A 21251-nucleotide genomic window follows, 5' to 3' on the forward strand; every position below is an offset into this window, starting at 1 on the left:
AGTCTTTAGACGGTGTGGTTACTCAACTGTGAATTAATAAAGCAGTGAAGAGATTAGTTTAATTCTGCCAACCGTCCTCAGAATTGTCACAGTGAGTTCAGTGTGCGTTTGTGTGCCTAATGAACTTGATGTCTCTCATTTGGTACTTAATTCTGACTCCCGTTGCGATTGTTTCCTCAATGACGTGTGGTTGCTGATTCTGATTGGTTACATTTCGGTTTGGCCTCGCACGCAAATGGAGTGGGGATTTAGTTACTCTTAGTTTGTCTGGTGTTCTGTACTGTGACTTTTTTGTTCAGATTTTCGGGTTTGTGGAATCAGACCGAAATCTGGTAGTGGTTCCTTTCTCGTTCCGGGCGCTCTAAACACAGTATTCTGAGGGCGTAGTGAAGACCACCGGTTCCGGCTTTGCCGTATTGTTGCATCGTTGCATTTGGTTTATGATTATGATTAGTCATTCGTTAATCTGCCGCTAGTCTGAGTTACCACCTTGCGAAGCGAGTGCAACTCTTGGCTGCCTATCTCATCGCTCGCGAAAGTCTTTGTTGCCGGACCCTCTCAGAGGTCGATTCTTGGAGCGCCATCTGGATCAGTCGCTTGTGTTTTGTTTTTAATTAACCTTTGCTATTGTATTTGCTGTTTTACAGCGGGGTACAAAATTTTTTATATTCGTAAAATGAAGAACAAACCGCCATCAGTCACAGGTACGTTTATTTACTGCACTATTCATTTCGAGCCCTGGAGGCTCATCTTCAGGTGCTTTTTAGTGATTTACATCAGGTTTTTTAGTTGTTTGCAGTTTAACATTCTATGATGTCTGCTTCTGTTGTGCAGTTCGTATACACAATACATATCTTTAATTTTACAGTACATACTGGGATATATATACATAGTCACACACTTTTTCACACATTGTATTAGCAGAACGTAAACATGCCGAAGATTCTTTTTAGTGACTGGGAAAAAAACAACAAAGGGATTCCACAGGGTTCCATTTCTGATCAGCTACTATTCCTTATATATGTGAATGACCTTTCACTTAACATTCAACAAATAAAATTGGAACGGTGCTAGTGTGATTTTAAACCCTATTAGAGAGAAACCAACAGAAGATTAGGTAAATGATATTTTCCAAGGGATAATTAAGTGGTTCTCTGAAAATAGACTATCCCTAAATCTTGAAAAAAAAAAAAAAACTACGTTCACTTCTGTGCAACAAACAGTCATACCAACAACTGATGGAACACATGAGCAGGAGTCAGTAAATAGAGCCGAATAGGCCGGCCGCGGTGGTCAAGCGGTTCTAGGCGCTTCAGTCCGGAACCGCGCGACTGCTACGGTCGCAGGTTCGAATCCTGCCTCGGGCATGGATGTGTGTGATGTCCTTAGGTTAGTTAGGTTTAAGTAGTTCTAAGTTCTAGAGGACTGATGACCTAAGATGTTAAGTCCCATAGTGCTCAGAGCCATTTGAACCATTTAGGGCCGAATACTCCATATTTTTGGGTGTAAATATTGATGAAAACTGGAAATGGAATTAGCAAATTAGTGAGCTTCTCGAGCAATTAAGTTCAGCTACTTTTGCTCTTCGTATTACTTGTAATCTTGGAAACAAATATATCAACCTCCTGACATAGTTTCCGTATTTCGCCTCAATAATGTCTTACGGAGTAATTTTCTGGGGTAACTCATCACCTGGAAAGAAAGTATTTAAGGCCATGTCATGTGGGTACCTCTTCAAGCAGCTAGGGATTTCACTGCACCGTCGCAGTCGATGTATTCCCTAATGATATCCGTCATAAATGATCCATCACAGTTTGTGAAGAATAGTGATGTACATACCTGCAACACTATAGGGGGAAAATGACATTTATTACGCATTGTTAAGCCCGTCAGTGGCTCAGAGAGGAGTCCAGTATGAAGCAGCAAAAAGTTTTGTTCATTTGTCCAATACTATGAAATGTCTGACAGGTAGCCAAGCAAGTTTTAAATCTAATTTAAAGTCATTTCTCCTGGACAACTCCCTCTATTTCATTAAAAAATTTCTACTTACATACTGGTAGCCAGTACAAAAAAATTAAAAAAAAATGTTGCTTTTAACTGTAGTTGCATGAGTAGAAAAAGAAATGGAGAACGTAATAATGCTTTCGTTAAAATTAGCACTAATCATGCATACATATCCTGTAAACTAACTCGTTCCTCATGATTTCGATAGAAGAATCGTTCAAATGATCTATGCATCACAACTGAGTAACTAACTTTCGTATACTCACAAACTGTTACGCCCAGACATGCGTACGACTAATTTCAACTGTTACCCGCTAATATTTTAGTCACGGGGTATAACCTCTTTCCGTTTTGGGAAGGACACTATTTTAATTTTTGGACAGGATCAAAGCACGCTGTTGTCTTCCCAAAGTTGTAATCGGAGAGAGATTTTAACCCGTCCCAAATCTTTTCCGCTCCGTAGGCATGTGCCGTGGTCTCCCGTGGAAGTTCATGGAAGGCACGCTAGATGACAGGAGCTGCTTTCCTACTCGGAGGTCGCGGACGAGCGTTTGCAAACAGTCTTTTGGTCTTGCCAGTGGAAGAAGTCGGTTAGAGGCATAACGCTATTTTCATGTACTTGAATTAACGCGAGGGTAAAAGCGGAAGTACGTGTTATATCAAACCATGTATGTTTCCTTTGGAGAAAAGAGAGCTTCTGTATAAATATCAGAAGCTTACATAATAAGCAAGCACTAAATAAAGAATTCGGCTCAGTAATTCGTTTAGTGGGCGCGAAAGCGTCATGGCGGTGCTCAACTGTCTCCAGTAGCAGATGCTACAAGAGAGGCATTGTGCACTATGATATGGTGTACCGTTAAAATTCCGAGACGAATATACCGTTTTCTCCCTACGTATGTCTTCCTATATTACCGTCTGCCACGTATCATGAACTCGCTTGCGGAGTATGTATATGTGGATGTTGAATGGAAGGCCGAAGGGTGGAACGAATATATGGAAGGGCCATAATAAGAAACGAAACTTGAAGACAATATTGCGGAAAGTAAAGGCGAATTAAATGAAGGTGGAATAGGGCATAAAATATTGGAAGAAGAGGTTGACAGAGTACTGAAAGAAACAAGAATTATTGAGATTCTTGGGAGAGACAGCCATGACGAAACTATCCCCCCCTGGTGTGGAAGACATGTGAGAAGGGCAGAATACTACCACACTTCAAGAGCAATGTAATAATCCAATTCTAAATATTCAGCTGCTGACAGTTTAATAAGTCATGACACGAATTATTTACAGTAGAATGAAAAACTGGTAGAAGTCGACCTCGGGAATGATAAGTTTGTGTTCCGGAGAAATGTGGGAACACTCGAGACCATATTGACGCTTTGACTCACCTCAGAAGATGGACTGAAGGCAGGAAAATGTACGCTTATAGCTTTTGTAGGATTAAAGAAAGATTTTGACTATGTGGACCAGAGGATACACTTTGCAAACTCTGAACGTTGTAGGTCTAAAATACAGGGTCATCTACAAACTGTAGAGAAAGCAGGATGAAGTTACCAATCGAAGAACATGAGAGGGAAGGAGTTGTTGAAATGGGACTGAGACGGATTCGTAGTCCATCTCTCACATTATTCAGTCTGTATATTGAGCAAACAGTAAAGGAAGCCAAGAAAAAATTCTTTTTCTATTTCCATTTCAAATGGCTCTGAGCACTATGGGACTCAACTGCTGAGGTCATTAGTCCCCTAGAACTTAGAACTAGTTGAACCTAACTAACCTAAGGACATCACAAACATCCATGCCCGAGGCAGGATTCGAACCTGCGACCGTAGCGGTCTTGCGGTTCCAGACTGCAGCGCCTTTAACCGCACGGCCACTTCGGCCGGCTCCATTTCAAAGAATGAGTGTTAGCCTGTAGCGAAACCAAAGAAATTTAGGGGAATTTCCGTCTCAAGGTTTCAAAAACTATGTAAAGGTTTTTTTAAAATACCGCTCCAGTCACAAACTTAGTCAACAGCTGTATTACTTATTTATTTAGTGACATGTTTCGAGGAAATATCTCATCTTCAGGCTAAATGGCCTTACAAAAACAATTTTACAATACGGTCATACTGATGTTGCATAGTCTTTTCATAAATGCTGTTCTTATCCTGTGGAAGAAGAGAAAACGAAGTAAGAGGCTATGTCACTTTGCAAGCTGGACTGGTGTTTGCATGAAAATGTTTTGTAAAGTGTCTAGTGTCCCGTTTATCTGCCACGCCAGAAGAACAAAGTGAATGACCGTTACAAAACATTTTCATGCAACCAACAGTCCAGCTTGCAAAGTGACATCGCCTCTTACTAAGTTTTCTCTTCTTCCACAGGATAGCCACAGCATTTATGAAAAGACTATGTAACATCAGTATGACCTTAGTGTGAAATTGTTTTTGTAATGCCGTTTAGCCTGAAGATGAGTTATTCCCTCGAAACATGTCGCTAAATAAATAAGTACGGTAATACAATAGTTTGTGATTGGTAGCGGTAATTTAAAAAAACCTTTACATATTACTTGAGACAGTCACGGTATAAAAATAGTCAAAACGGTTTCACATTCTTTCAAAAACTAGTTTTTTGCGTTCTCTAACTGCTTATATAGTCTTAAGAACATGTGATCAAAAGCATTTTGCCGGGAAATATCTGAAAATCACGTTTCAGCGGAAGCGCTAACCGCCCACTCTAGGAGCTCTCCGTTCTTGGACCGTTTGCGACTACGATCCATATATTTCTGTAAAGCTATTGTAACATTCTAGGTCGAAGAGAATATCTATTAGATACACTTGCCCACCAGACGTCTCAAATAATTGCTTTCGACAAAAGTGAGATGAAAAAAGCAGTTATGCCCTTACTGTATCGAAGGAATTTAACGGATGACAAACCGCAGGACGATTATTGGTCTGAAAGTTGGTGCGAATGGAACCAAGCTCATACAAACGGGACACTAGACACGTTTCATCATAAGCCACCACCGAAGAGTGAAGTTACTGAAGCTCTTGCTCGTGTGTGCAAACATTTGACAGACGACAATTTGGTGGAGAGGTTCCCTGGAGCCTATCTGCAGAACAACAACGAAACACTAAATTCATTAATTTAGACTTATCTACATCTACACTCTGCAAACCAGCGAGAGGTGCTTGGCAGAGGGTACGTCCCATTGTACCAGTGTTCTACGGTGCCAGGTTCGAATCCTACCGCGGGCATGGATGATGGATGTGTGTGATGTCCCTAGGTTGGTTAGGTTTAATTAGTTCTAAGGCTAGGGGACTCATGACCTCAGATATTAAATCCCATAGTGCTTGGAGCCATTTGCACCATTTGTACCAGTGTTCGGGTTTCTTCCTGTTCCATTCACGTATGGAGCGCTGGAAGAATGATTGTCTGAATTATTGTTATCTTATCCTAATGATATCTGTGCGAGCGATACGTAGGAGGGTTGTAGTATATTCCCAGGGTAATCGTTTAAATCCAGTTCTTGAAACTTTGTTAATAAATTTTCTCAGGATAAGTTTATCTTCAACAATCTTCCAGTTCAATCCCTTCATTATCTCTGTGACATTCTCTCACGGATTAAACAAACCTGTGACGATTGGTGCTTCCCTTCTCCGTATACGCTCAGTATCACCTGTTAGTACTATTTGGTACGGGCCCCACATACTTGAGGAATATTCTGGAACCGGTCGCAATCTCCTTTGTAGATTTATTGCACTTCCGCAGCATTCCACCAATAAACCGAAGTCTACCACCCGCTTTATCCATGACTGAACCTATGTGATCATTCCATGTCATATTCCTACAAAGTGTTACACCCAGATATTTGTAGGAGTTGGCCTATTCCAACTGTCACTCATTGATATTATTTACTTATATGGATATGGTGTCTGTTCTTTCGGACATGTCCGAAAGTACAGACACCATATCCATAAAAGTATATAGTTCTGGCAACACCGGCCGTGACCTTCTTCTTCTGTGCGGATGCACACATATTCCCCGAACTCTTATGGGACTTGGTAAGAATGTCTTCCACGAGTAATGAGTGTGTTGGGGTGGGACACTACGAATGTAGTGTGTGGACGTATAAGGTGAGAATGTGGGTCTCGCGGGAGGCGTGCGCGAGATAGTCCCTGCAGCCACCCTATCCTCTATGCCCTCGGTGGCTCAGATGGATAGAGCGTCTGCCATGTAAGCAGGAGATCCCGGGTTCGAATACCGTTTGGGGCACACATTTTCACCTGTCCCCGTTGATATATATATATCAACGCACGTCAACACCTGAAGGTATTAAAAATAATTCTGATTTCATTGGTATTATGGTTCATGGGTACTACGGATTATAATTATTTTCAGCCATAATGGCTATGTTTGTGCACCGTGACTGTGTGGGATAATTATTCATTTCAGCCGGTCGGTGTGGCCGAGCGGTTCTAGGCGCTACAGTCTGGAACCGCGCGACCGCTACGGTCGCAGGTTCGAATCCTGCCTCGGGCATGGATGTGTGTGGTGTCCTTAGGTTAGTTAGGTTTAAGTAGTTCTAAGTTCTATGGGACTGATGACTTCAGCAGTTAAGTCCCATAGTGCTCAGAGCCATTTTTTTAAATTTATTTCAAGTTTCTGCTAACAGTCACTTTTTATTGTGTGCTGAATCTAACATCATGCAACGCGTTTCGAACATGTTCTGTTCATCTTCAGACGTTTATACATACATACATATACATACATACTTATAAACCCCCCCCCCCATGAACCATGGACCTTGCCGGTGGTGGGGAGGCTTACGTGCCTCAGCGATACACATAGCCGTACCGTAGGTGCAACCACAACGGAGGGGTATCTGTTGAGAGGCCAGACAATCGTGTGGTTCCTGAAGAGGGGCAGCAGCCTTTTCAGTAGTTGCAGGGGCAACAGTCTGCATGATTGACTGATCAGGCCTTGTAACATTAACCAAAACGGCCTTGCTGTGCTGGTACTGCGAACGGCTGAAAGCAAGGGGAAACTACGGCCGTAATTTTTCCCGAGGGCATGCAGCTTTACTGTATGGTTAAATGATGATGGCGTCCTCTTCGGTAAAATATTCCGGAGGTAAAATAGTCCCCCATCCGGATCTCCGGGCGGTGACTACTCAAGAGGACGTCGTTATCAGGAGAAAGAAAACTGGCGTTCTACGGATCGGAGCGTGGAATGTCAGATCCCTTAATCGGGCAGGTAGGTTAGAAAATTTAAAAAGGGAAATGGATAGGTTAAAGTTAGATATAGTGGGAATTAGTGAAGTTTGGTGGCAGGAGGAACAATACTTTTGGTCAGGTGAATACAGGGTTATAAATACAAAACAAATAGAGGTAATGCAGGAGTAGGTTTAATAATGAATAAAAAAATTGAAGTGCGGGTAAGCTACTACAAACAGCATAGTGAACGCATTATTGTGGCCAAGATAGATACGAAGCCCACACCTACTACAGTAGTACAGGTTTATATGCCAACTAGCTCTGCAGATGATGAAGAAATTGATAAAATGTACGATGAGATTTAATAGTCATGGGTGACTGGAATTCGACAGTAGGAAAAGGAAGAGGAGGAAACGTAGTAAGTGAATATGGATTGGGGCTAAGAAATGAAAGAGGAAGCCGCCTGGTAGAATTTTGCACAGAGCATAACTTAATCATAGCTAACACCTGGTTCAAGAATCATGAAAGACGGTTGTATCCATGGAAGAATCCGGGAGATACTAGAAGGTTTCAGATAGATTATATAATGGTAAGACAGAGATTTAGGAACCAGGTTTTAAATTGTAAGACATTTCCAGGGGCAGATGTGGACTCTGACCACAATCTATTGGCTATGAACTGTAGATTAAAACTGAAGAAACTGCAAAAAGGTGGGAATTTAAGGAGATGGGACCTGGATAAACTGAAAGAACCAGAGGTTGTACAGAGTTTCAGGGAGAGCATAAGGGAACAATTGACAGGAATAGGGGAAAGAAATACAGTACAAGAAGAATGGGTAGCTTTGACGGATGGAATAGTGAAGGCAGCAGAGGGTCAAGTAGATAAAAAGATGAGGACTAGTAGAAATCGTTGGGTAATAGAAGAGATACTGAATTTAATTAATGAAAGGAGAAAATACAAAAACGCAGGAAGTGAAGCAGGCAAAAAGGAATACAAACGTCTCAAAAATGAGATCGACAGGAAGTGCAAAATGGCTAAGCAGGGATGGCTAGAAGACAAATGTAAGGATGTAGAGGCTTATCTCACGAGGGGTAAGATAGATACTGCCTACAGGAAAATTAAAGAGACCTTTGGAGAAAAGAGAACCACTTGCATGAATATTAAGAGCTCAGATGGAAACCCAGTGCTAAGCAAAGAAGGGAAAGCAGAAAGGTGGAAGGAGTATATAGAGTGTCTATACAAGGGCGATGTACTTCTGGGCAATATTACAATATTATGGAAATTGAAGAGGATGTAGATGAAGATGAAATGGGAAATATGATACTGCGTGAAGAGTTTGACAGAGCACTGAAAGACCTAAGCCGAAACAAGGCCCCGGGAGTAGACAACATTCCATTAGAACTACTGACAGCCTTGGGAGAGCCAGTCCTGACAAAACTCTACCATCTGGTGAGCAAGATGTATGAGACAGGCGAAATACCCTCAGACTTCAAGAAGAATATAATAATTCCAATCTCAAAGAAAGCAGGTGTTGACAGATGTGAATATTACCGAACTATCAGTTTAATAAGTCACAGATGCAAAATACTAACGCGAATTCTTTACAGACGAATGGAAAAACTGGTAGAAGCCGACCTCGGGGAAGATCAGTTTGGATTCCGTAGAAATGTTGGAACACATGACGCAATACTGACGCTACGACTTATCTCAGAAGAAAGATCAAGGAAAGGCAAACCTACGTTTCTAGCATTTGTAGACTTGGAGAAAGCTTTTGACAATGTTGACTGGAATACTCTCTTTCAAATTCTGAAGTTGGCAGAGGTAAAATACAGGGAGCGAAAGGCTATTTACAATTTGTACAGAAAGCAGATGGCAGTTATAAGAGTCGAGGGGTATGAAAGGGAAGCAGTGATTGGGAAGGGAATGAGACAGGGTTGTAGCCTATCCCCGATGTTATGCAATCTGTGTATCGAGCAAGCAATAAAGGAAACAAAAGAAAAGTTCGGAGTAGGTATTAAAATCCATGGAGAAGAAATAAAAACTTTGAAGTTCGCCGATGACATTGTAATTCTGTCAGACACAGCAAAGGACTTGGAAGAGCAGTTGAACGGAATGGACAGTGTCTTGAAAGGAGGATATAAGATGAACATCAACAAAAGCAAAACGAGGATAATGGAATGTAGTCGAATTAAGTCGGGTGATGCTGAGGGAATTAGATTAGGAAATGAGACACTTAAAGTGGTAAAGGAGTTGTGCTATTTGGGGAGCAAAATAACTGATGATGGTCGAGGTAGAGAGGATATAAAGGGTAGACTGGCAATGGCAAGGAAAGCGTTTCTGAAGAAGAGAAATTTGTTAACATCGAGTATTGATTTAAGTGTCAGGAGGTCGTTTCTGAAAGTATTCGTATTGAGTGTAGCCATGTATGGAAGTGAAACATGGACGATAACCAGTTTGGACAAGAAGAGAATAGAAGCTTTCGAAATGTGGTGCTACAGAAGAATGCTGAAGATCAAATGGGTAGATCACGTAACTAATGAGGAGGTATTGAATAGAATTGGGGAGAAGAGGAGTTTGTGGCACAACTTGACTAGAAGAAGGGATCGGTTGGTAGGACATGTTTTGAGGCATCAAGGGATCACAAATTTAGCATTGGAGGGCAGCGTTGAGGGTAAAAATCGTAGAGGGAGAAAAAGAGATGCATACGCTAAGCAGATTCAGAAGGATGTAAGCTGCAGTAGGTACTGGGAGATGAAGAAGCTAGCACAAGATAGAGTAGCATGGAGAGCGGCATCAAACCAGTCTCAGGACTGAAAACCACAACAACAACAACATACATATAGAGAAATGTTACTTAAAAATAAACAGTCTTAAACTAGATTAATCTAGAACTCTTTCTCCATTGTTTTTCACTCTAGCTGCTGGTGTGGCATTTGAGGGGAAGGAGGGGGGCAGTGTATTGCTAGAAATCGAAATCAGTGATGTCTTCTGCTGGTTTTCTTCCTTGTGGTTGACTATGTATATCACAGCCTGTATGGGATGCAGATAGATTTGCATCAGTTATGTGTAACGAAAATAGTGTGAAAGGCTTTTATATGACAGTTGATCACTTACAATTTCATCATCTTGATGCTTCACTTGCATCACTGGTGTAATGGCGGAGCTGTTGATTGACATTACACTAAGGCACATAATATTTTGTCAGTGACTGCCGACGTAATTCCCTGCACAAATTGTTTCGATGTTATACACACAACACAACATGACGGACTGTAGCATTTGTGTCTGCATCGATTATCGAGGTTTTGTATCGATATTCTTAGTACTGACAGATTTGTGGTCAGTTATTTACATTGACATATCTTTAATCTATTGAATTAGAACTTGCTTAAGACTGTTGAAGAATGAGTTTTTGAATTCGGTTATTTCATTAAGAATGTTATCTCCATTCTTTGTGTTATGTATGAAAATTTCCATTTCTTCCATGATATTCATTCCCTTACTTTTTCTTATTTTCTGTAAAATTTCGAGGTCGTCTTCCATTTTCTAAGGGGGGGCCTGTGTCTTTAATGTGAGTTGCTACTGCTGATTTGTTACATTTATCAAGCCTGTAGCAGTCTAAATGTTCTTTGAATCGGGTTCTGAAATTTCTGCCTGTTTGGCCCATATAATATTTATTACATTGGCTGCAGGTAATTTTGTAAATGCCAGATGCATCAAGACTGGTGTCTGGTGGTTTTATATTGTGAATAAGCTTCGTAGTTATGTTGTTGTTGGTGCTGAAGCTTATTTTTACTCCTGTGCTTTTGAATAGTTTTGCTAATTTGTCAGATACTGTTCCAAGATATGGCATTTTTACATTTTTGACTGCTGGGTCACTGTCAGTTGTGAGTGTAGTTTGATGTTGTTTGTTCTGTTTATTTTTTATCTGTTGTGACATGGTATTAATTAGAGCAGGGTCACACCATACCTTTTCTTGACATAAAAATATCAAAACAGATCCAAAAGGTAGCTTTCAATGTTTACAGAAAACCTACCAGCACTGACACCACTATGCCAAACCCCTCAACGAATCCTTCCTCCCACAAAAAGGCTGCTTATAGATCAATGCTGTACAGAGCACACAAATCTCCACTTCAACATACAGAACTCCAACAAGAAATAGAAACCATAACATATACTGCAATAAACAATGGATATGACCCTTCTCTAATTAATACTAATTCCATTAACGCAAGTTACAATAAAAGTTGCGGTCGTTAAACTAAGGGGCGATAGCCATCGGTGCGTGACAACTTCTTGTCAACAGATATTTCCAGACTTGCCCATCTTCAAACGCGTCACTCATTCTGTCTGTAATCAGTCGTTACATGAAAAGAGAACAAGAAACCTAATTTCCGTAGTTGCCTAACAAACACATATTTTACCGTATGATACAACTTGTAAAACGGCTTGTACATACGTTGGGTCGGGAATTACGAGCACCGAGTGGCACTGACAATTTCATGATACTACAGACTTCCTTAGAAGCGGCCAGAAGCTCTAGAATTACTTTGTTGGAAGAAGAAGGCATTGGCGCAGCCCTTGAAGTGGAAGCTGGCCTTGATCTGCTGTAGCGGCAGCCTCGCCACGCCACGCCGCGATGTGTGTGGCTGTGTGGTCAGTAACCCGGCGTGGGAGGGGCTGAGTCAGCGCCTGGCCCGCTCCTAACCAGGCACCGCCGGCGACCGTGACAGGACGCGGCAGCGCGCGGAAAAGTCTGCGGCAGTCTTCTCTGCTCGCTGATGGTCTGTCAGACATCGGCTATGTTTACCTGTTAAATGCCTCAACTGGCCCGTTCACTACGCGAGTTACTATGTAACGTCTTCAAACCCTCTGATGGTGTCTTGGTAAGAAATTGAAACTAGAGGTTGAAATGCAGGGTGGTTTTAATTAAACTTGAACCACTGATGCAGAAAACTATTTAGCATCTGGGTACCCAGCTTTATAGGAATGATGTTCAGACTGTGCACAGCAGTAGTTGCATTGTTAATAGTGTTTGTGCCATTACTTGCCATTAGGCACCGTTGCTGTTACGGAGACGTATGGTTGAAAGACAAGCATCAATGTGCACTATAACTGCCGCTACCTTCAGAATGTGAAAGAGACGGTTCCAGTCAATATTGCCAAAAGCTTCCTCTAAGTCTACAAATACTGTAAACGTAAACTTTCTTCTAAGAGAAGTGCTATAGATACTACATATATCTTTCATATTCCCATTTCTGTTCAGTGGCGTGTACCTAATAGGTTGTAAATATGTTCTGTTAATGTTTTCGTCAGATATATTTTCCCATAAATTCATTCATACGCCGAAAGTATACCGCTGATGAAAGATAGTAGGTGGGGGGGGGGGGGGGGGAGGGATCGTTTGGCTGTGGAGCACAGAAGGCGTTTTCGTAATTTTCGCTTTGCTCCCTTCCTCCCTCACGAGAAAATTTAATGTTATAGACACCTCTCGTAGGAAATTCAAAGTATTTTCACGTGCTGTAGCTTTTATTTGTTATACATAATTTTAAAATTGTGGGGGTGGGGGCCGGTCGCTACTGACGTTTTCGCAGAAAGACCAAAACTCTCTGCTTTTAAGCGCACTGTAACGTCAATGCCGCTCGTCAGAAAATCGAAGAAACCATTGCATTTTGTAGGAAGTTTTGTCTACTTTAATTTGGTGTAGAATGGTTATCTTCTAACAGCGCATTGTTTTCGAAATATAAACGGAAAATTGAAAACCGTGCGAAAATTTTGATTTTTTAAAATATTTTCCGTTGAGAAACCGACCTCCTACGAGACAGCCAAAATGAAAGTCGGGTTCAGCACAAAAAAAAGTGGAGCCCTCAAGAAAAAAATTCTGCGATTTTATTACGAAAAGTAGGGCTTTTGTGACCGAGAGGTTCTAGGCGCTTCAATCCGGAGCCGCGCTGCTGCTGCGGTCGCAGGTTAGAATGCTGCCTCGGGCATGGATGTGTGTGATGTCCTTAGGTTAGTTAGGTTTAAGTAGTTCTAACTTCTAGGGGACTGATGACCTCAGATGTTAAGTCCTATAGTGGTCACAGCCATTTGAACCATTCGATTCCCGGCTGGGTCGGAGATTTTCTTCGCTCAGGGATTGAGTGTTGTGTTGCCCTCGTTATGATTCCATCATCATCAGTGAAAGGCAACGCGAAATCACCACTGGAATCACTTCCCTAGACGCTCATGTGGTGGACCTCTCTGACGAGGCTTCCCCCATGACAAGACCTGCCGTAAGGCAGAACACAAAGTTTACTTTGTTACGAAAAGGGTTGTTTTGATCATCAGTGTCTGAACTATAATCGGCACTGTGTGAACGATACTTCTTCCGAAAATCTGATGGCATGTCTCCAGTTTCATGGATTCTAAACACAAGACTGAATAGTCAAAAATGGTTCAAATGCCTCTGAGCACTATGGGACTCAACTTCTGAGGTCATCAGTCCCCTAGAACTTAGAACTACTTAAACCTAACTAACCTAAGGACATCACACACATCCATGCCCGAGGCAGGATTCGAACCTGCGACCGTAGCGGTCTCGCGGTTCCAGACTGTAGCGCCTAGAACCGCACGGCCACTCCGGCCGGCGCTGAATAGTCGTTTGGTTGTCATTTCCAGGAATGATTTTAGAAATTCAGGAGGCGAAGGAATTTTGTATGGCCCTTCGGTCTTATTGGCTCTCAAGGCTTCCAAAGCTCTGATACATTCTGACTGGACTGGATCCGTGGGAGCTATAACGCGGTTGGTATGTTACTGGTATGTGCATTAGCGTGCGGAATGTTGGAAACATTGCAAAGATTTTTTTATTCGTGCAGCACAAACAGCCGTTGCGTTTGACTTGCGCGGAAGTTACGAGCAATTGTCCGGTCTCTGTAGATGCCATTTAGCCATTTAAAGCGAGTGAGAGCATAATGAGGGAGGGAGACGGGGGGAAGAGCTACCGTCGCGGAAGAGACGGATTGATTTAGGCAAATGAATCGCTGCGGTACGTCAGTTCAGGTGGATATACGCAGCTGTCTCGGGTGAGGCAGCTCCGCCTGGCCTGCTTCATCCAGGGACGCGATACGATAATCTCGCCGGCTAACAGCGCCGCTCTCGTCTCAATAAACTCTCGCAGCGACTGACCACGCATTAGCACACAATCGCGGGCAGCTCTGCTGGAGCGCTGGAGATGAGATACCGCGCCGCTAGGAGTCCCGCCGCCAGCGCTCTCAATAGCACTGGACTGCTGCTAAGTGGGGTTCCGCACGGCTCTGTTCTCGGCCCGCTACTCTCTCTATACACAGCGTGAGGCGGCTAATGATTTCTCTGCAAATATCTTTAGACGTGTTCAAGATGTTGATTATATGTATTCACCTAGACAAGCATTCACGGGAGGCGCTCAAAGTAATATTCAGCGTTTCCACAACATCATTAACTTGATCGAAAGATCAGTAATATGATGGATTTTCAAGCTATGCATTGTTATCAGTGTCGAGTTAGAATTCTAACCCAACTAATCAAAGTAACGCACGCTATCTTCTTTTATTTCTTCATTTTATAACGAATTTTGAATGACAGTAGCCGCGTGGGATTAGCCGAGCGGTCTGGGGCGCTGCAATCATGGACTGTGCGGCTGGTCCCGGCGGAGGTTCGCGTCCTCCCTCGGGCATGGGTGTGTGTCTCTGTCCTTTGGATAATTTAGGTTAAGTAATGTGTAAGCTTAGGGATTCAAGACCTTAGCAGTTAAGTCCCATAAGATTTCACACACATTTGAACATTTTTGAATGACAATAACCACAGCTTTATTGCAGTGATAAGTTCCAGTGATATCTACACTTGTTTTGTTTGTTGTTGTTGTTGTGGTCTTCAGTCATGAGACTGGTTTGATGCAGCTGTCCATGCTACTCTATCCTGTGCAAGCTTCTTCATCTCCCAGTACTTACTGCAACCTATATCCTTCTTAATCTGCTTAGTGTATTCATCTCTTGGTCTCCCTCTACGATTTTTACCCTCCACGCTGCCCTCCAATGTTAAATTTGTGACCCCTTGATGCCTCAAAACATGTCCTACCAACCGGTCCCTTTTTTTTCTCAAGTTGTGCCACAAACTCCTCTTCTACCCAATTCTATTCAATACCTCCTCATTAGTTATGTAACCTACGCATCTAATCTTCAGCATTCTTCTGTAGCACCACATTTCGAAAGCTTCTATTCTCTTCTTGTCCAATCTATTTATCGTCCATGTTTCACTTCCATACATGGCTACACTCCATACAAATACTTTCAGAAACGACTTCCTGACACTTAAATCTATACTCGATGTTAACAAATTTCTCTTCTTCAGAAACGCTTTCCTTGCCATTGCCAGTCTACATTTTATATCCTTTGTACTTCGACCATCATCAGTTATTTTACTCCCTAAATAGCAAAACTCCTTTACTACTTTAAGTGTCTCATTTCCTAATCTAATTCCCTCAGCGTCACCCGATTTATCTACACTCATGCTCATAAATTAAGGATAACTGCAGAATGTGGTGCCACACAACGTGGCACTACACAAAACTGGCGCTAGTAGCATAGGCACATTGGGAACACACACGACACAGATCTGTAAGTCCATGGTATTGAGAAAACCGTCCCGAAACACATGTGCTACAAAACGCCACTGTTTACTGCGCATGTACCCTGACATCAATGTGAGGCATGATTACCATGCACACGTACACAGGCCGCACAACGTGTTGGCATACTCTGGATAAGGTGGTCGAGCAGCTGCTGGGGTATAGCCTCCCATTCTTGCACCAGTGCCTGTCGGAGCTCCTGAAGTGTCGTAGGGGTTTGAAGACGTGCAGCGATACGTCGACCGAGAGCATCCCAGACGTGCTCGATGGGGCTTAGGTCTGGAGAACAGGCAGGCCACTCCATTCGCCTGATATCTTCTATTTCGAGGTACTCCTCCACGATGGCAGCTCAGTTGGGTCGTGCGTTATAATCCATCACGAAGAAGGTGGGACCCACTGCACCCCTGATGAGGTGGACATATTGGTGCAAAATGACGTCCCGATACACCTGACCTGTCACAGTTCTCCCGTCAAGGACATGCAGGACTGTACGTGCACCAATCATAATCCCACACCACACCATCAAACCACGACTTCCATACAGCATCCCAGACGTGCTGGATGGGATTTAGGTCTGGAGAACAGGCAGACCACTCAATTCGGCTGATATCTTCTGTTTCAAGGTACTCCTCCACGATGGCAGCTCGGTGGGACCCACTGCACCCCTGAAAAATCGGACATACTGGTGCAAAATGACGTCCCGATACACCTGACCTGTTACAGTTCCTCTGTCAAAGACATGCAGGGGTGTAAGTGCACGAATCATAATCCAACCCCACACCATCAAACCACGACCTCCATACAGGTCCCTTTCAAGGACATGTAGGGCTTGGTATCTGGTTCCTGGTTCACGCTAGATGAAAACCCGGCGAGAATCACTGTTCAGGCTATACCTGGACTCGTCCGTGAACATAACCTGGGACCACTGTTCCAATGACCATGTACTGTGTTCTTGACACCAGGCTTTACGGGCTCTCCTGCGACCAGGGAACACTCCTTGCAGGTCTCCGGGCGAATAAACCAGATTTGTTCAGTCATCTGTAGACTGTGTGTCTGGAGACAACTGCTCCAGTGGCTGCGGTGAGGTCCCGAGCAAGGCTACCTGCAGTACTCCGTGGCCGTCTGCGGGCACTGATGGTGAGATATCGGTCTTCTTGTAGTGTTGTACACTGTGAACGTCCCGTACTATAGCGCCTGGACGCGTTTCCTGTCTGCTGGAATCGTTGCCATAATCTTGAGATCACACTTTGTGGCACACGGAGGGCCCATGCTGAGACCTGATGTGTTTGACCAGCCTCCAGTCGCCCTAGTATTATACCCCTCATAACGTCAGAAATATGTGTTTTTTGAGCCATTTTCAACACACAGTCACCATTAGTACATCTGAAAACATCTGCACACTCATTCGCTGCACCGTACTCTGACATGCACCAACACACCTCTGCGTATGTGGACTGCTGCCAACGCCACCGTGCGACGACCGCAGGTCAAATGCACCGCATGGTCATACCCCGAGGTGATTTAAACCCGCAAACCGCCCACCAGTGCGTTGTTTCACCATGTACCCACATTATCCTTATTTTATTCTGTTTCTAGACCGTGAATTGAAAACGAAATTTTAAACTTGTAGCTACTACAAATCATACAGTAGCATAATAAATACTCATCGCGAACGAATTATCCGAATGGGACGGAAATCGGGATATGTGATGTACACGTACAGACAAGAAAGATTACAATTTCGGAAAAATTTGATGATTTATTCAAGAGAAAGAGATTCACAAATTGAACAAGTCAGCAATGCGTTGGCCTAGCTCCAGCCCTTATGCAAGCAGTAATTCCGCTTGGAATTGAGTGACAGAGTTATTGGATGTCCTCCTGAAGGTTATCGTGCCAGATGACAGCCAAAGATGTCCTGCTGTGGAAAGAAATGGTACCCCAGACCATCACTCTAGTTGAACTGCTGTTTGGCGGGTGACAAATGGTTCAAATGGCTCTGAGCACTATGGGACTTAACTGCTGTGGTCATGAGTCCCCCAGAACTTAGAACTACTTAAACCTAACTAACCTAAGGACAGCACACACATCAATGCCCGAGGCAGGATTCGAACCTGCGACCGTAGCGATCGCGCGGTTCCAAACTGCAGCGCCTAGAACCGCTCGGCCACTAAGGCTGGATGTAACAACGTGTGCCCTGACGTAATGATCACGCCGTCGACGGGACGTGAAATCGCAAACTTCCTTTTTCTTCTCCGTACTTCTTTCCCAGCCGTATTTGCTCCTTCACACCCTCCTTTGTTCCATTTCTGTGCTCGTACAGTACATCTAGAGTATATCGAAAACATTCCTTCTTCCTGTTTTTCAGTTGCCATACTAGAAGCGTCCATAAAGCAAGTAAGGTGATAGTTACCAGAACTGTTTTATTTTTTATTTTTTGTGCATTCCTTGACTTAGGCATGGATGCTTTCCCTCAGCTTCAGTCACACAGGATGCAACCATAGTACACAGTACCACCTTACAGAATATTATTTCCTTCCTCCTCCTCCTCCTCCACCCCCTCCTCTAATTTCATACACATGGGTCAGCAGTTGATTTTGCTTTAACTTCGTGATCCTTCGTTTCAGGATGCAGACGAAGAACGTGAACCTGAGCCAGGACCAGCTGAACAACTCAGTGCTGGAGGTAAGTGTGGCATAAAGTTGAAACAATGTATTCTGTTTTAAGAAAGTAAGAATAAAGTACAGAATATAAATCGAGAGAGAGATAAACGGAAATGAATTCACGTTAAGGGAAAAAAGTCTACCTACTATCCTTCGCTCCTCTGGCACACAGATACGACGGGAAGTTACACATTATTGTGGCGGACCAAGTAACTTTTATTGAACGCTGCACTGCGCATGACACGGCTTTTCAACATAGTCACCAAGATTCTCTAGACAATTATCGACACGTTCTACCAGTTGCTCAGTTCCTCGGCGGTAGAAATGCACCTGTTGCCCACGTAGCCATTGGAGATCCGCTATGTGTACCTCCTCATGGGTGCAAAATCGGCGGCTGCTGCGAATCAGTTACCCGACTGCCTGGACACTGTCCTCTGTGCTCGATGTCGATGCCCTTCCCTGCGTGTCAGCACCGTTCACGTCTTTGGGGCCTCGGTCACATTATTTGCACCAAATCACTACGGTTGGCGGCGACTTTACACTTGGTGCGAATATCGCCAGAATTTTATTGTGAATCTGTGTGCAATTTTGGCGTTTTGTCCACATGACTCTTACCGGCCCGCGTACTTCAACGTTGGAACACAGTTTCAGTTGCCGCACGGTTACACTCCGTCACTGTGGTGCCCCTGTCACAAGCACCGCAGCCAAACTGTGTCTGTAGGAGGCCTGGAACACGTACTCTCTCCTGACGATGCGCAGTCGTCTTAGCGTGGGAGGACATGTGTAACATACTTTTTGAAGGCCGTTCTTGCACACTCATCCGGAAGCCGTAACGCAGGTGCTGTTTCACTACTGCTCTGTGCCCTGTTGCTGCATCACGAATTTTCTGCAGTTTTACTCTACACTACACTATACAGTGTAAACACTCTGCAGCACGAGAGAGTTGGACTGTTGATAGGTTTAAAAACATCGGGAATCCGAAATATCGATGTTTATAAAAGATCCTCACCGGCTCCTGATATATCGAAAAGATGTATCGATATATTGACAGTAAAAATATCGATGCAGCTGCCTGTAAAAATATAGGCTGCAGTGAACACATAGCGTGTTGTGGGGCGGTCACTCTGTTGTAGAAATAATTCAAAAGCCAAGATCGCTTAAACACTGTTTACTAGACGACCGGTTTCAACACACTAAAGGTGCCATCATCGGATCTGTGAAGATACAACATGACAGGTTTGAGGGAGGGCTTACGTGAGTTACACTATATACATTAATGTTAGTACGGTACCACATACCTGAATGTACCTTAACGTTTATGAACCATACATGAGGCAGACCAGCTGATATACAATCATTGTCACAGATATAAAAAACAACTCCTCTCATGGTTGTTCTACTCCATCAGATATGTACAACCGAAGTCACAAGATAAAACTATTTGGTACATGAGCGCTGCGGTCATGTTATATCTTCACAGATCCGATGATGCCACCTTTAGTGTGTCGAAACCGGTTATCCAATAAACAGTATTTAAGCGATCTTGGCTTACGAAGTATATTTAAGTATTGATTTGTTATTAAATACTCCGTACATAAAAAACTAGCAGTCTGCCAGTATCCCTTAGAGCAAGAATTGAAAGGAAAAAGGTGCACGTTTACGCTTGGCTACAACCACTTTGCTAACGGCGGTAACTGCATTTAAATGGCACAATAAAAGGTGTCCCATGGGTCCGTCGTTCAGTTTCGTCACATGTCACATTTGTCCGCAACACTTCATCTCGACTCCTTGTTTTTTCATTTCTGCAAACGCCAGTTGTAGTGTCAAAAGTGCGTGGTGAAGCTAAACGTTGCTGTTTTTGTTGGTAGCCCCAAGCGCCGATTACGTCAGCCTTTCCCGTCACAGTTCTCTGGACACCGCAATGACCAATCTTCTTTAGATTTTTGTTCGTCACTTTCAACAACTGTTTTTGGAGACTACCGATGGGGAGAAACTGCACGCTAGTTGCATTAAAAATAGTTTCTTAACACAACTAGTGTGCTGTTTCTTCACGTAGGAAATTTTGTTATTCCATTCACTTCGTTACCCCCTGAGTGCAATCAGACTACTCCTTTCGTACCGACCTATACTTGCTTTACAAGTGAAAGAGAAAAACTGGACGTGATGAAAGCTCAAAAAGTAGTAAGACTCCTTCACACTGTGAAACTAAAATTATGTTCTATTTCAAAAGAACGACTTCAAATATTTGCCGAAAGCTGTGAATAAAATACTATAAAATGAAGATATTGGCGCTCGATATTGCCGTATCTATTGGCAAGGGGGGGGGGGGGGGCGGCGGGGTTGTGGCATGCTATTACTGACTACATCTATCGATATTTTTGCAAAACGGTAAAACGATATATCGATATTTTATCAACAGCCGTGCTACAGAGCACTGCACTTGATGTCAGGAGTAAAACCGGTTTTTGCTATATTTTTTTCTGGACTGTTATCCCCTGGTGCGGTGAGGCACAACTCAGGAATCGCTGGGGCTGTGCTACCGTTGCAAGTCACTGGGAGAGAGACGGCTGTCACGGTCCCAGGAAGCCCTTTCTGGTCCTCCCCGTCTCTCACCCGCTCACTGCTTCCGGAAGGACGTTCTGGTTTGGTGTTCTGCCTCGGTGCGTCTCGTTGTTTTGACGCACGGCTCCTTCTTGCTTGCCTCTCAGCCATGTAGGCTTGCACTTTGTACGCTGATGTTCCGCGTGT

The 21251-nt window shown here is 43.4% G+C and overlaps 1 long non-coding RNA gene across 1 annotated transcript in view; it reads left to right on the top strand.

The window, feature by feature from the left end:
* The window catches only part of LOC124551301, a 300143-nt gene that overhangs the window by 257996 nt on the left and 20896 nt on the right, over nt 1-21251 (top strand). Inside the window, exon 2 of the long non-coding RNA XR_006967805.1 lies at nt 18468-18525. This is a non-coding gene — a long non-coding RNA (uncharacterized LOC124551301). The remainder of the gene's footprint in view (nt 1-18467; nt 18526-21251) is intronic.

Source organism: Schistocerca americana, chromosome 9 (assembly GCF_021461395.2).
Source record: "Schistocerca americana isolate TAMUIC-IGC-003095 chromosome 9, iqSchAmer2.1, whole genome shotgun sequence".
Classification (NCBI taxonomy): Eukaryota; Metazoa; Arthropoda; class Insecta; order Orthoptera; family Acrididae; genus Schistocerca; species Schistocerca americana.